This window comes from Mytilus edulis, chromosome 5 (assembly GCF_963676685.1).
Source record: "Mytilus edulis chromosome 5, xbMytEdul2.2, whole genome shotgun sequence".
NCBI lineage: Eukaryota > Metazoa > Mollusca > Bivalvia > Mytilida > Mytilidae > Mytilus > Mytilus edulis.
The window spans coordinates 82,466,979-82,483,749 of NC_092348.1; the positions used below are offsets into that span (position 1 = coordinate 82,466,979).

Genomic DNA, 16,771 nt, shown 5'->3' on the forward strand with positions numbered 1-16,771 from the left:
GGACTTAATATGTTAAAAAAGTGATATGTCGTGTGATTTACTGAAAAAGTGACCTGAGGACACGTCCAGAGTCTGTGACAATACTTGTGATCTATGGCTGCTTTAATTTTGATATTAGCATTGGTCATTTGGTCATTTTGTTTGGTACATGATGATCTAATGAATAAACCAATATCATAAATAACTCATGCAGACATCGGCAGTCACATGGTCCAGTGACCATTGACGTTGGACCAGTTGACCGAACTTGATGAAAAAGAAAGTGATCATATTTCTTAAGTGACATGGACGGCTATTATCATTGATATGAACGGTCACTCCCATCACCGATTTAATTACTGGCTTGCTGTTCGGTACAATGTCTATTGTTGGATCCACAAACCATCAATTTAATTATAGAATTGATAGAGAAGATTGAATTCCCCCTGTATTACCCAATTCTTGTTACAATACACTATTATTGCACTTTAAAGTAGGGAAATATTGAATTGAATTATACTGGAAAGGGAGACAATCTTGCGAGTGTCTGAGAAGCTGTGAATGTTGGTCATTAAGATTTTATTGTCATACGACCACAATTTAAGCAAGGTCTTTTGACCGTCTTGTTAGTGTCACTATGAACAGGTTATTGTTGAAGTAATAGAATTATTGTTGACTTGACTTCTTGTGCCCTTATCATGTCCAAAAAGTTGTAATATGGCCAAGGTTCTTAACATGTCAGGTTGAAGGGACTATTATCTGTCATAGAAATTTTGTTGAAACTGAATTTATGTGAAGGTATCATGTCACTTTTCTATTAGACCTTTGACCTTGTTCATTTCGTTTTGAATGATTTAACATTGAAAGCATATGACATTAAGTGATAGCTATTTGAGTAAGATGTTAGTCCTTGGACATAATTCTTAGAACCAATCTGTACTAGTTAGGTGTCTGAACTACCACTTTAGGACTGACTGTTGTAGAGGTTTCTCTGTGCTCTGCCACTCTGGTTAATTGTCTCAAAAGAGGAGAAATTTCAATAGAACAATATGTAATTTATGCTTCACTTGAATTAACAGTGGTAAAAAATAAATACAATGATATGCAATGGATTAATTTATTTTCAAGGTACATGTACTTATTTGACTTTTACGAAAACTTGAAGCTTTGTGGATACTTAAGGATATATTATTTTAGTTTTGTGAACACTTGATTTTGTGGTTTTAACTAGTTCAACAAAACTGTCCTACAGAAAATCTATATTTTGTTAGCTTCAAGCCACTAAACCAACAAACATTAGTATCCTGTTTATTATAATGGATCCACTGTACTTGGAAACAATCAAAAAGCAAGAACAGTGTTCCTATCCTGGGGACATTTATAGCTTACTTTAAGGTACGGTTTTTAGCCATTGTTGGAGGCATACAGTGACCTGTTGTTGACATCATAAAATTGGCTTTTGGTGAATAGCTCTTGCAATTAAACCTACTTATTTTAATATTTCTGTGTGCATTCTACAATATTACAAAAATGGGGTGCTATTCCTTAATTGAAAGGTATTTGTACTTTGCTGAAGATGTTTATGGACATTAAACTTTAATTTAAATTTTATTTTAATAAAAATGCCTTGGGAGTTTGGGGTTGTGATGAGGTAGTATTAAATTACCAACTCTGTTTTATGAGGAGTTTTATCTACTAATTGTTAATAGGGTAGGCTGACAAAATACTCAATAAAATTCACTATTAAACCATCAGACTAAATCTGTGTAAGGTGAAGTAATAAAATAATACAAGCTCATAAAATCCTAATAAAATGACACAATAAAGGTTATGATTACTGTATAAAACTATTATCAGGGATCAAAATTTTATTGCTTTTTGATTGGCTATTTAGTTAAATGGAACTCAATTTTCTATGGTTTGATTGGTCTATGTTGAGATATTTTTTATATCAAAGTGATTATGGAGACAAAATGATGATTTGCAGTTTTTTTCTTGGTCAACTTACAATTGAATTTATTTTTGTTATCATTTTTCATATTTATAAAATACATTTTTTATGTGACAATTAAATAAATTGAAACAGTAGAAAGTAATTTTATACAACATTTTTACTGGTGTCGCCAGAAATGAAATCAAGGATGAAATGATCATTGTTAGTTAGACACTTAACACGCTACATCATAAAGATATTGTTTAAAACATAGTTCTAACCTTCTGATCTTTCAATAGGATAATAGTATATCCTTGTACAAGTATTGGTGTCATCTGAAAAAAATGACATGATTTTATCGTTGGCTTTGTCATCACTGGTATAAAATAGTCTTATTTTGGTTTCGTTTTTTGTCTAACCACATTGTCCATTGTTAAGTTCATAGCACATTCTACATTCTTGGATACATTTTTTAATTCTTTTTGTTAACTATAATTTTCATCCTAAAAGTTTACAGATAATGCCTTGGAGAAAGAAGCTGCTTATAGAGATAGGATTATAATCATTGCTGAAACTTTAAGATAGCTAGACTCTTTCCATATTTGATTTTGAGCCTTTATCAGCCCATGTTTTATTTCAGTACAAATAAAGGCAGAGAGTGTTAAACTAACCATGTTTTTTTTTTCATGTTTCATAAACAGCATAGGACAACAATAGCAAAATAACCACCATCATTGTTCCATTTCTGTCATGTCGATGCACTTTCTTTCAAAATATGGCCACCCACATTCAACATGCTGACCGCTGCAATGAAATCTAATTTCTAAAATGTCATTTAAGTTGTCATAGTGATTTTGTTTTGTATTAGAGGTCTTAGTTAACAATGGACGACTGACAGATTGAAATTGTTTGACATTGAACTTTTGTTATTGAAACTGAAAGGTTGGATGTATTGTCATGTTAGATGTCCATACTAATTTGGATGAAAGTGATGAGACTTTTTTGCTTGTTTTTTTTTGTACTGGATTATTGGTGTAATATGAATAGTAGTAAGTAGATTTTGTTCATTCATTAATTTATGCATCACATAGTTATTTGTGATTAGGTTATATATAAATTTCTAAATTTTTTCTATGTTTACCATTTAAATTTATTTTTTTATCTGTTTCTTTTGAGCCTATAAAATGTTTCTTTTTGACATGCACATATTACATCTTCAGTAGGTATTTGCTTCTTTGAATACATGAAAGGGTGAACTCTTGGGTGTACTGTATTCAAAGTCATTTCGTAAATTAATATTAACCAAGGGAATTCAGAACAAAATGCTTCAAGAGATAGAGTTAAAAACCAATATGGTAAGAAAATTGTAAGGTATAAGCTTTGTGATAAAGATTGTTTTTACAAGCCGAACAATGAGTTGTCTAACCTGGATACTCAATACTTTATTAATCATTGTGATAAAAGATGGTATTACATGTACATAGTCCAAAATATTCTATGTTAAGTTCCTAAAATGTAAGATATAAGATTGCACCAAAGAAGTCTTAATGCTTGTTATTCTTTTGCAGTAAGCTTTGTTTTGTTGACTTGGTTTATTTGTATCAATTCTATTTTATTTGTTTTATACACTACATAGTAAGTGTAGTTGATGGAATTCAATAAATCCTTTGCTATCAAAATAATGATTTCATGAGGTTTCAAGAGCTACTTAAACTTATATATACTGAAGATAATTCTGTGGAAGACTTGGGGTCTGTATGGGTACTCAAGAGTGATTTTCAGGCTATTCCCAAGTTTAAATTCAACACTTGGACTGCTTTTAAAGTCATTCAATATTAAAGTAATGGTCTCTAGTCAGACAATTGATAAAATAAGCACCTGAATAAGAATGAAGTAATCTTTTACAAGGAATTATTCCAACTTAAGTCTAATAGTATTGGTTGAATCAAATGTTTGTTTGGTACCTTGCAGCTTGCCAACTAAACCAGGTCTGTAAACAGATATTGTGAAAACTGCACAGTGATCTATAGTTACTTACTAACAAATCTATACCATTTGATCTCTTAGTGGAATATGGTCTCATTGGCTATCATACCACATATCTCATTTATTTCAAAAAAATTTCAAGCTTTGTCCATCTGGATGAAGTCTAGCTGATGTGTATGCTCATTCCTTTTAGTCATTGTTTTTAGAAAATTTGATGTTTGAAATTCTGACTTTTCATCCGAGTTTTGATCCTAGACCCTCCTATTTATTCTATTAAATCCTCATTACTTCAGGTTTAATTATATCTGTTCTCAATAACCCAATATTATCAGTATGTCTTGTATCATAATTTGAACAATTTGTAATGATAGTGTGTATATATATTTAGATATCCTATAGGCCTATAATGTTCTTAGAGAAGGTGATGCACTCAATAACGCTTTCATAAAAATTGTGAAACTTCTCACACATGTAATTAGTTTTTAAGGAGTTATGCATCAGACATTAGATATTGCTGAATTTTCTTACATTATACTGAAACTGAAGCATTACGTAGACATAGACATGTTCTATCTGAGATTTTAATTTGTATTTTTGTTATTTTGTTTAATATTCTATCAAAAATAATTTCTATTTAATAAAAAGGTATATTAAAGTTAATATGTATAAGAGGAGAACAAAACTGCAATATTTTAAGCATTACCAAAAATCCAGGGAAAAAACATCAGTAGCAGTTCCAGGAATATGAAAAGGGGTTAGGGAGACCTGAGGCCACCAAGGTAATGTTAGGAAAGGGACAGTAAAAAGTCTTATGTATTAACCAATAATCCATGTAGCCCCATAAGTTCTCACATTCAAAGCATTCTCAGAATATCTCATTCTGGTATAAGAGCCGACTGTGCAAGGGCTGTATAGCCAGTCAAGGTTGTTAAAAACTTCCATTTATTGGTATAAGATTCATCACTTCCATGTTTTTGGTTCTTTTATCTTGATCATTGTGAATGTTGCTTTACCACTACCAGCATGGATGGCATGTCATGAATATGAACTTCTTTACTCAGTATAAAGACATAACGATCTTTTGTTCGCTCGTCTTGTGGTCTCAAGTACTGTTTTATATCTGTTTACTTCGTATCTCTTCATTGATACACTCTGAAAACATGTTGTTTAAACAGCTTAACTTTCTTTCTCTGCAGCAGATATTTTGATCAAATGTTAAGTCTCAAAATGTTAAAAGACAAACCATTATTTCTTGGATTCAAGTGACACCTTTAGACCCTCGTGTCTTTGGGTTCTTGAAGGTCGTGCACTTGATCACTTTCTGATAATAATTGTGCAAGTTTTCACACATGTATTCAACAATTACTGACAAATACTGCAAGCATTGCCCAAGTGTTAAGATCATGCTAAATAAACTTGACTTTTGTGGATCACAAAAACACTCTTAATTTGTCATTTATAGCTTATAGTCTTTTTCAAATAACAAATCATGTATGTCTAATGTTTAGGCACTTTTTTCTGTTAGGCTTTGACAAAGTCAGACAAGTAGATAGGTTCCATTTAACCCAGTATAAGAACTGTTGCCCACAGAACATTTGTACTAGTATCTCATTGGCAGCTGCTGTTCAGAGTTATCAATGAAAACCTGAAAAAAAAAGGAATTTAAACAGTTCACTGCCATAAAGAAAAAAATGCATAGCAAACAGTACTTAATAAGATTTAAAAAAATCTGTTGATGGATTGGTATAGAGAAATTGTACAGAATATTATAGATTCCTATGATATAACTCAACACAAATACCTTTGACAATAAAAAATCTAGTAAATTCAAGTTTAAGAGAGAACAAAAATTTGTCTGTTTAAAAAAAAAGTCCACCCCTCTTCCCAATCTCCCAAATATACCTAAATTCCTGAGGGGATAAATTAATAGAATTTCAGTAAAGACTATGGCATGTCACGATGTGAATTACAGAAATGATCAGAATTGTACATTACTGGCAATTACATAATGGATTGTTTGTAAGAGAGTAACTATTTAATCTACGTTGATCAGATATATAAGATTTCATATGTTATTTTCATAGCTCGGCTTCTCTGTCAGATTATGAGTTGTGTTACACTTTTATAAGATATTTACTGACATTTATGTGTTTTTTATTAAAATTGAGCTATAGTCTGTTTCACAAATGTTATTTAATGCTTGGTTGATTATAAAGGAAGTAACTAAGATTTCTATGATATCTTTAATTGGATTTTTATAAAGTTTATAGGCATTGAAATCATAATCTGTAAACTAACCGAAAGAAAATTTTATTTTGATAAAGAATTTGTTTTTTTTAAAGGGAAAGGATTCACAAAATTTGTAATACAAATCTAATTATCCTGCAGTGGTCACAGATGTTGCATGCTATTAATTAAACATCTTGTGCTTATTTTTCATTTTTAACCCAAAGAAAAGAGTATAAGAACCAAGAAGTTTTGAAATTTTTGAATAAAAATTAAATTTTACAAGTGCTTAATTGGAAACTTTTGAACAATGTATAATGTTTGTGTTGGGGAGAGGGGATTTGTGGTGAGGTCATGACTATAGGTCTGGTCCTCTTTTAACAGATTTTTATCTGATTTTAAAAAAAATTAGAAAGAGGGTTTGAAACATACTCTTTCTTTGTTTTATATGGCATTTTTTTTTATCTTTAGCTATCTTTCGCCCTTATTTTAGAAGTTATACATCATCAAGTGCTTTTAGAATTATGAAATCTGGCAACTAAAGTCCAACCAGGTTGAAACTGTGTTTCGTCACTGTCTGAATGCTTGAAACATTTCTATTTTGAAATAAAAAAAATCATGGTGCAAAATTTGCATGAACCAAGACAATCAGTAAATTAGCTTCATTAGACACGTTTATTTTGGAATTTATCAGAATTTCATTTCTGAATCGTTACCATCATTACCTAAATATGTTTACAGTTCACAAAGAAAATAAGGAAATTAGCAATAATTGAATCACATGACATTTTCAATCAGACAGCGTTTCTGTCAATTTGTTCGAACCAAATGTAACTCAACATCAGTTATCAAAATAATACAAACTAGCGAGTATTTAGTTAAATAGTCATGTACTGTATGGAAACATGCTGCTAAAGTAAAGAAAAAAATAGCAAGTACTTATAGTTAAATAGTCATGTTTTGTATGGAAACACACTGCTAAAGTGAACATTATTGCTAGGATAGTTTCTTAAAAAAACACAACAAAGACGGATCATTATATAATAACGGGTGTATGAGGCTTTGTAAAAACATCACATCAAATGAATGTAGTTTGGAACTTTAGTAATGTTAGTAACAGAAGAATCAAGTTTACCGTATCTATAATAAATAAAGCAATTTACAACAAGAAGCATTTGTAACACATTTTTTGCATTATTCGATAATATCATAAATATTTATTTTCCCGTACTTATCAAGTTGATTTTTTGGCACCTGATCCCATCCTTTACATATCAAGATGAAACATATCAAAATTAGACGGAAATTGGAAATGATCCGTAGATCCCAGACGAAGCTCTGTTTGAATATTGTTATATATTAATATGCATGGCACAAATGTTGCATGTCCGCGTTGTATCTGGGAATGTATGAACAAGGTTATACCATGTTGATGACATGTGTTATTAACTGGTGTTTGATTGACGTAGTTACGTAACATGGTAGATATTGTTTTCATTGCAGTGGCTTTTATAGGATCATTCTTTGCAGTCATTCAAATCTAAGTACTGACTGTTTTTGGTACAAAAATTCAATGCACATTAAATTTTTCTTGTGAAATAAGCTACATATCTAAATGACATAAATGCTTAAAATACGGTCACAAAAAAATGTAAGTTTGGATTATAGTTGTATGATAACTGCTGTTAGCTTAAGAAAAGAATGGATGCACGCTATAGTGATCTGCTAAAAGTTAAACATAGTAAAAATATTCTAGAATCAAACAAGCATTTAAAATGAATGTTTTCCCCATTGACGGAGACATTTTTCCGTATCATAAGCATGATTACTCCAGGTTTTGTGAATGTTAATTCTAGTTGATTGGATACAACAAACAGCAGTGCACCGAACAACCCAGTACAAATTTGTCAAATTTCACACAGTCTTTAATTTTCAAATACTCTACTGAAGAACTTTTTTTCTAGAGTATTTATCAAATTTGTATTAAATTTTATGATTTGATGTTTAAAAAACAAAATTTAATTATTGCTTTGTTAAAGGATGTATTTTATCAATACCATATCAAACAGCGAAAGGACAAAGAAAAGATTGAATATATAAAAATGAATATGTTCGTCTTTAGAAATAGGGAACAAAGCCATTCGGTTGTTGTTTAAAGAGAATGTAGCAAGTCTGTCAGAAATCCCATGTCCAATTTGTCCATAGTATGTAGACATAAAAAGACCTATTTTCTGTACTAGTAGGGGGCTATTGGTTCAAAGATTGCCATTCAAAATATTTGTGTACTTGTGAAAGGTTACAAATATCATTGGTATTTTCTTATGTGTTTAAATATGTTTTAAATGTTTATCGATATCATTAAACGATTAAAACAGAAGTGGGGATCTTGATAATATTTTATCTTGAAATTATATACTTCATTATGATTTTTGTAAACATTTACATAATAAACATTGTGTGAATGAGTACTTAGAAAATTGAATATAACATTTAATTTATGTAAACATTGATAGATATCAGGCTTGTAAAATTATAAGTATGTTAAAATATAGCCAGAGTGGAAAGATAAACATTATTGTAACCCCCTTATGAATAGTTCTATCCATCCGACAGAATATTACCGTAACCATATTTAATGCTGCCCAGCTGTAAGATTTGTTTTATATAAAGCTCCTGTCATACAAGGTTTATAAGTCCAGGCAAGGAAATCAAAGGCAGGAAATATTAAGATGAGACCTGAACATGGCAAAGTTGTCACTGAATAGAATTTTCTTCATAATATAAGTTTCAAGTGGATGAAATATTCTGTAAAATTGTTTCCACTGGAACAAATATTTACAAAATAAATGTTATAGAATGTTTGTTCCAAAAGGAACAGATATTATGACATTGTTTATAACAAAGTTTCCAGGGGGAATTCTTTTGGAGGTGACAAAGTAAGGGTACCAGTAGAGAAATCATAAACAGTAACCTTTGACTTGTGTTAACTCTAAACTTGATCTCTGACCTGTGTTAACACTTAACTTGATCTCTGACCCTTGTTAACTCTAAACTTGATCTCTGACCTGTGTTAGCTCTAAGTTGATCTCTGACCTGTGTTAACTCTAAATTTGATCTCTGATCTTATCTCCAGTAACCCCTTCATATCACAGGCCAGGATGTTAACAGGAGCATCATTATTTTACATTGCAACATACTCTAGTTGCTCAATACATCTGAATCATTTGTTCTAAGGTGGATAGCTGTCTCATTGGCAACCATGCCACATATTATACTTATTGAGTTTGTTTTTTTTTAAGGGAAGGTTTGCCGTTTCAAATTTTGTTATGTCAACATTTCACCTTGATCTACAATAAAGAAAACAAATGATGGCCTTTTGATTGGTCATTAAAATACCAGTGATAGAATCTTCAAATTATTCACAAAATCACCTTAATAGACTTTAAAGTTCAGGCTGTCTAAATTTCACCCTATTTCTATTACATACAATGTTGTGTCACAAAATTGAAATAATACACAAAATATTAAATTATCTATTGACAAAAATATAATTATATGCAATCTTTAAAACTGCAATTATATATTTTATAGTAATACAACCTTGGAGGAGAGGAATTACTGCAAATATTATTTGTAATTTAAAACTGTTTAATTATTGTATCATTAAACAATTTGAAGACGACTCCAACAATTATTTGTCATTCTGAAAATGTTTTAGTTACACCAGTAGATATGACACGTGGCGTAAGGTATTGACAAATTCCACTTATGTAGTAAATTTTCAGATATCCATGCTGTTTGTTCTGTCTCTATCTGTATATTTCGATGACAATTTTAAGTATTTTGATAAAAAAATTTACGAAGAATTTTTAAGCAAAACTCCTTTTGTTAACACTACTATCTAAAGGTGACACAGAAAAAAATGTTAACTTGATCTTTTACTTTTATTTTCTGCTGACCGGTAAATTTTACAAATTTCCTTTGTGGTTGTATTTTGTGGCCGAATTTGTTTGTCATGGTTACCGGTCTGGTATTGATACCAGATTGTTAACAATGTTATATCAGTTTGAAGATCTATAAACCATTGTGTAACCCGGTGTCTCAATTACATTCCGAGTCCATAAATGAGCATTTAGTCTGTTTTTATTGCCGTATCGACACCCGACTTGAAATAGTTTAGCACGATATGCATAGAGGATTTCTATGGACTTAGTTAAGATATTTTTTTTAAAACCAAAGACGCTTAGTAAAATTGAATTGACGTTTTTTATGATGACTGAAATTCTACTCCAGTCACATACAATGGGTCTTTACGAAAAAATGTATCAGTTTGAATAAGACGGGTGTGTTTTCAAAGTAATTAGTCATGCTAAATAACCCACGGTGTCTAAGTTTGAATGGAAATCTTTACAAATCTTTAAGATTGTTTTTATTAGATTGCTTGAAATTGCATATTCAGAAAGGTGTTATATTTAGGGGGTCAATACTCTATACATATACTCTGCTAAGTTTGGTTTTTTTAACGAAAGATTAGTAATACAAGATATTCTTTAATTATTTAAAACAGGGTAATATTAAATCATTGCTTTAATAATATGGGTAGTAGAGTGGAGATTTCCTCTGTATTGAGATCAAAGACTTGTATTTTACAAATTTATTAGGTTTTATTTTTCCGCTTTATTCTTTTCTCTGTTGATTAAATGTAGTTTTGAAATATTAACATTGAAATTGATTAACATATGGCCATCTGCTTTTATGGTTCAAATGACCATATTAATTTTTATTTAATGTTCACAAGTGAGTTTTTCATGGTAGATAGACAATTTATTTGTAAATTTAACTTGCTTCTGTTTGATATTTAGTGTTTAAATTTCACACCTAAACTTTGAGAGTCGTCAATCTATTTCTTTCATAAAAAACAATTTTGAAGAAATTGACCATATAAATGCATAGTTTAAAAAAACGAATATTCACAAAAGGGTGACGTATAAAATACTTCTTTCACAAACCTTCCATTGATAATTTATATGAGCTATTTTGTGATTCGAAATTGGTTTAGAAAAGCTGTTAAAAATGATGGATGGAGAATTAAACTGGATAGCCAAGTACAGTTCTAAGTCCGAAGTTTCATTTGCATCCATATCCTTACAAATATACCAACTATTGAATCAATAAAATCATTTATTCCAGGTGCTGATTTCGTTGGAAAAAGGATTTACTAGCCATTTATATTGTTACCTTGTCGTGAAGCAAATAGAAAATTTGTCAATATCTTTAGCTTTTATTTTCCGTTTAGAAAGCAATTATATGACGGTAATGTTTTTGAGTACACTTGACTTTATTCATCTTGCCGTAGATGATTGTCCCATATCATTGTGATAGACGTCCACACGGAACAAAAGTTTGTAACATATCGTCAACATTACCTAACTTTCTTCACCTGTTTCTTCGTCAGTACAACACTACATGCATACATCAATCATTTTACCAAGCTTTCATACACCTTTTTAAATCTTGTGTATTCATTGGCCTTAAAATAACGTCCAACTGATTGTCATGACCTGTTGCACCAGCTTGAGATACAGAAATAAATGAACCGTTTGGAAAAATCAATTCTAAAATATACTTTGTCCATATTTGTCTCAGTGAGAGTCACTTGGGTGCAAAATTACCTTTAAATTTGCTAACTCAATTGAAGAAGAAAATCCTTTTTCTGCCAGAGTGAATTTGATGTATAAATTTAGAACCAGGAGGAGGGAGTACACATTTTTCTTTGATATTTTTATAGTTGTGATTTATTTATTTGGAAATATTATATAATGGATAGTTTGAACTGTATTAATACCACTTTAGGAGGGAAGTACTTTTGTATTAAGGGGACATAACTTTAAAATTGTTCTACATTTGTCATTTTGGGGCCTGTTATAGCTGACTATGTGGTATGGACTTTGCTCATTGTTGAAGGTCGTACAGTGACCTATAGTTGTTATTTCTGTGTCATTTGGTCCTTTATGGAGAGTTGTCTCATCAGCAATTATACCAAATCTTGTTTGTATAAGTCAATCAATCAAATTCAGCTATCCTATAGCTATGTAAGCAGGGATATGACAGAGCCTTTTATGTTAGAAGTCATTGTGTTTTTGATTTAGAAAGCATGCCTTCAGTTCGGCTATTAAGTGCAAGGCCTGCTATATTTAGCAGAATTGGGCAAATAAATAATCCCTACCTCCAAATTCTAACTGATGTCTGATTAGAACTTCCTGTCTGTTGCAAGAGTTCGACAGAAAACTAATAATTTCTAATTTAAAATGTCTTTTTGAATGAAACCCATTTAATGATGATGTATAGTAAAAAAAAATAGTAGATAATATTTTAAGGATAAAGCTCACCATAAACCACTATATGTTTAGCATGAATCAATTTGAATTTAACTAGAATAGTAAAATAGTCAACAAAAATTCCTTATCTAGCATGTAACACAACACACACTATCCATGGTGCTCAATTTGTCCTGTATAAGGCATTGGAAGCTCCTATTGGGAGTGTTGCTTTCTAGAATTAGTCACACATACTTAGTTGTTATTGCAGCAATACATTTGGTGTAAAATGCTAAGTATTTTCTTCTTCTTTTTCAGGTTTGAGTTGATAGTGAAGAGTTCAGAGTTCAGATAGTAAGTAAACAAACAATTACAATGAAATTTAAGAAATTTAAGAATTTTATTAATCTAATCAAGAACCCATAAGGGCATCATTTTACAACACAATATACAATGTATATAGTTTTCTAATCACATGAAAATTAATTGTTATTTTTAATTCAACAAATATTGCCATCCAAAAAAATCTTATAACATCTCGAAACATAACAATTGAGGCTTAAAACACAGGTAACCTAGCATTTAGAATTATTTTTACGTAAAACTTGAAGCAAGCACACTGTGTAGTAAAAATTTACAGACATTTTTGTGATAAAACTATGGGAAAATTGTCTCAGAAAAATGTAAAACAAGTGACCAGAGATGTTTGTTCAGTAAGGACATTAGTTACGGACTGAGCTGTCGTGTTTGTACTGGTTTGACATCGACAGTTTCCTGGAGTAAACATAAAAACTTCTTTGATTTTGAACTAACAGTCCAAATAAGACAAGAAAACATGGTGATATGACATTATGTTAAAATCATGTACTTCATATATGTATGTCAGTTGTCATGCAGATTCTTTACATTTTTATAAATGTGTCGCTATTGCTTACAATAAAAATGTTTTCTGATGTGGAAAGTAGTTAATAACAATGAAAACTATTTTAAAGTGGCTAGGGGAAAAGTCTTATATAAACTTATTTTGATTTTTTTTTTTTTAAATTTGAAATAAGTTGTCTTCTTTTGTCAGGAAGTGAATAGGAATGGAAACACATTTTCCTTTAAAAACAATTTTTGGGTTTTTTTTGTTTTTTTTTTTTGCTGTAATGACCCTTTTCAGTAGGAGTTATCTCCCCTGACTTTATGTGGTGTTCATTCAGAATTTCATTTCTGTAGTAGAAAGGTCCATTTCTCAAATGGCTAGTCATATTTTCTCAAGATGTTAAAAATTGATTGAAAAAGTAAAAGATGTTGGAAGTTTTTTTCTGAGGAAACAACATTTATAAAGATAAATTCTTAATGTATTTTTGTTACCGTGGAAACATAAATTATGAGGGACAGGTGGTAATTTTATCAATTGAAGTTTATTACATAAAACCTATAGCTCCTAGTTTTGCACTGTTACTTAATAGTTTTATGCTGAGAAGTACCTGGAGAATTTGTACTAATGTTCTCTCACACCTGGTTAATCACTTACATCAAATTTAATAAATGTATTGTTATTGAAATTCTTTTTTAGACTTTTAACCTTTTGCAAGCCCCCATAAAGTGATGGGAAAGGGTGTAGTTCTGTTACATTAAAATCCCATGACATTGGTTTTAGGTCCTGAACGTTTGTTCAACTTATGTATTGGTTTCTGTTCCTTTAAAGTCAGTTCAAAGGTATTCTTGGAAATTACTATTATTTATATGGGAGAAGGATATATCTAAGCTATTCTTTGGTAACATTCTCATGAAAAACCTAAACTATCATCACTTTTCGTTATATTGTTACATGCAAAATTTGCTTGTGTTAAAGTATAAAATTGGCAGACATAAAAGTAGGATTTGGTATTGGTATTGTACACTATCATGACTGAGCTCTCTGTCATAATAAGTAAAGTAATTGTTATGAGCTATATGTATAGAGATATTTTGCTAAACATATACAATAAACCTTGCTCAGTCCACAATTACTGCTGTGGCTGATGGTGTCCCTCTGATTTTTCTCATAAAAGTTTCCATGCAGGAGGATAATATTGAAAAATCATTAATAAGTTTAAAAAAATATCATATGACAGAAAGTTGATGTGTTTTCAATGTTCTGTGAAATTATTCCTGTTTATGATGTAAGGTTAGAAATCCTAGTATACTCCCTACTGTGTCTAGATACATTATAAATAATGAAAACTGTCAGAAAAATCTCTTAGATTCATCTTTGTTGCAACAACTTGATTTTGGACAAAATGAGCAGACTTTTTGAAATCAGGTGTCAAATGCTTTTTTTAGCAATGTAATTGGTCACTGATGATTTTGGACAAAATTAGCCAAACAGTTTGAACTAAGGTGAAGGTCAAATGTTTTAGCAATGCCATTGCTCACTGATGATTTTGGACAAAATGAGGCCAACAGTTTGAACTAACGTGAAGGTCAAATGTTTTTAGCAATATTATTGGTCACTGATTTTAGTTATATTTTTGATATGTCTTACTAAGGTTTGGTTTGTTTATTAAGATATATGAATTTTGATGTTGAAAGTTCTAATATCATTTCAACCTGTTTATATAATTTCAAGCATTTCTTATTATTGAAAAATAGAAACTGTGTTAGACCAGTCTAAGCAGGATGGGTTTTTGGGAACAGTATGAAGTGAATTTTCCAAACATTTTATGGATGGGATTTGATGTATTTATCACAAACCTATGTTTCTTTAGCTGGATGTCAAAATATCGTGATTTTTTTATGCTTCTGTTCCATCTTTTTCTTTGAAAACCAAAATCTTCCATTAAAAAAAAAATCATCAGTTTCCATTAAAAATATTAGAATTAAACACACCAGTCTCTTTGATGGCATTCTAAGGATGACTTTAATCTAATTTTATCATTGCGATGGTCCAAAACCATGTCAGTAAGTTATTTGCAAGTTCAAACTGATAATTTTTATCAAAGCAACAAAATTCTATATCCATCAAAATTTACAATTATAGTGAATTTGATGAAAGATTTGAAGAAATTGTGTGTGTAACTGATTCATGGCTATGTCAGTGAGGAATTCTGGATATCTCATGGGTACTTCATCTAACTGTCATGTACAGGGTCACAAAGCTAATCAACAAACAATTCTAGTTTATGTGATAATAGATATAATTCTAGTGATTTTACTAAGATGAATGGATATAAAAGAATACTGTGGATTCATTTATTTTGGTGGGTATCAGTTTTTGTGGATTCCTGAAAACTTGCATATTCATGGATATTTGATTTTGTGGTTTAGCTGTACCCACGAAACCCAGGAAAAATGGTATCCAACAAATAATGATGAATCCACAGCAGGACATTTCTTTGGATTTTAGACAGGATTTTGGAATATAGGAGGTTTTTGGAATTGTAGTTAAGACCATTACCTACTGTTGACCCAGGAATATATAACTTTCCAACAGGTTACCAACTCTGTGGTAGGATGTTCTGGTTCTTGGTCTTTGAGGGCAAATAATAGAAGAAAATCAAGCTATCTATTGGTGAAATTTGGGGGGAAATAACTGTTGTATATAGAAAGCATAACACCTTTAATTTTTTCATAAAAATTCACAGATTGATAGCTTAATTTAAGTTGCTCCTCCTGTACTGAAAACCAGAATATTCTGCAACAGAGAAGGTAAGCTGTCTGAAAGTTATATACTCAGGAGTCCAAAGTCATAATTTCTTTTGAAAAAAAAAATCAGTTATGAGGAAAATAGAAAACTAAATATGGTAATGTTAGACAACAATAAAACATCATTTGCAAAGTCCATACTTTAATCAAATACATGATTTTCCTACTAAAATAAATGTAAAATCTTTTTGTAAATCTGCCCAACTTTATAAAGAAAAAATAATGTAACAACTGATACCTTCAATTAATGTGGGTTGACTTGTCTTAATTTAGAATCTTTACAAATACCAAAACGTTTTTGCCAAAATTTTTCAAATTTATCAGAAAAAATGATTATAGACGAGAGACGCTGTGGTCATAAATCTCATGTCAAAAAATTCTGTTTGTCGAAAAAAATGTTCAAATCAAAATGTGATTATTTATTTGGTGTATCTGTTGGTTTATTTAAACTGTCAGATTCCCTCTGCTTGCCATTCATCATGTTCTCCAGCTATAAATACAAACATTTGTATCATCTACCAGTAACAATCATCATCTATACAGTTGTGCAACAATATATATTTGTTTTAATATCATTCATTTTTGTCAAGAATTTGGCATTATGCATCCTTGTTTTGTCTTTAAATTATTTTTTCTGGAGAAAGGAAAAAACAGAATA

General features: G+C 30.5%; 1 protein-coding gene across 3 annotated transcripts in view; it reads left to right on the forward strand.

The window, feature by feature from the left end:
* The window catches only part of LOC139524605 (interference hedgehog-like), a 138,898-nt gene that overhangs the window by 57,821 nt on the left and 64,306 nt on the right, over positions 1 to 16,771 (forward strand). For all 3 annotated transcript variants that reach the window (XM_071319526.1, XM_071319525.1, XM_071319531.1), the window contains one exon: positions 12,760 to 12,795. The gene's annotated coding sequence lies outside the window, so the exon portion shown is untranslated. The remainder of the gene's footprint in view (positions 1 to 12,759; positions 12,796 to 16,771) is intronic.